This window comes from Geospiza fortis, unplaced genomic scaffold, assembly GCF_000277835.1.
Source record: "Geospiza fortis unplaced genomic scaffold, GeoFor_1.0 scaffold79, whole genome shotgun sequence".
NCBI lineage: Eukaryota > Metazoa > Chordata > Aves > Passeriformes > Thraupidae > Geospiza > Geospiza fortis.
The window spans coordinates 321593-322229 of NW_005054408.1; positions in this window are offsets into that span (position 1 = coordinate 321593).

Consider the following 637-nt stretch of genomic DNA (forward strand, 5'->3'; position numbering starts at 1 on the left):
GGGAGGGACAGGGCCGGGGGACGCGGGGTAGGAGTGGGTGTGTGTGTGAATGTGTGCGTGACACAGGGCCGGGGTACACGGCACAGGGGACACGACAGTGTGTGTGTGGCAGTGACACAGGGCCGGGGGACACGGCACAGGAGGGTGTATGTATGTGTGTGACAGTGCCACCGTGCCGGGTGACACGGGCAGCAGTCTGTGTGTGTGTGTGACAGTGTCACCGTGCCGGGTGACATGGGCAGCAGTGTGAGCCAGGACGATGTGTCCCGTCCCGGCGGGGCAGTGTCGCAGCCCTGTTGTCCCGGGCTGGCTGGTGCCACTGAGGCTCGCTCGGGCTCCGGGCGCTCCCTGAGGGCTCAGTGGGGCTCAGTGGGGCTCAGTGGGGCTCCGGGTGCTCCCTGAGGGCTCAGAGGGGCTCAGTGGGGCTCCGGGCGCTCCCTGAGGGCTCAGTGGGGCTCCGGGCTCTCCCCGCAGCTCTCTGGGGACGGCTCCGGCCGCTCCAGCCCAGCGCCCTCCCCATCCCCACAGCCAGGGCCACGCGGCTCCAAAACACGTAGAATCTCACAAAAGGTGTTTTTTATTTCCCAGCACGGTTTTCGATGGTAAACACCTGTAGTTAAAAACTCACCAACCTCCA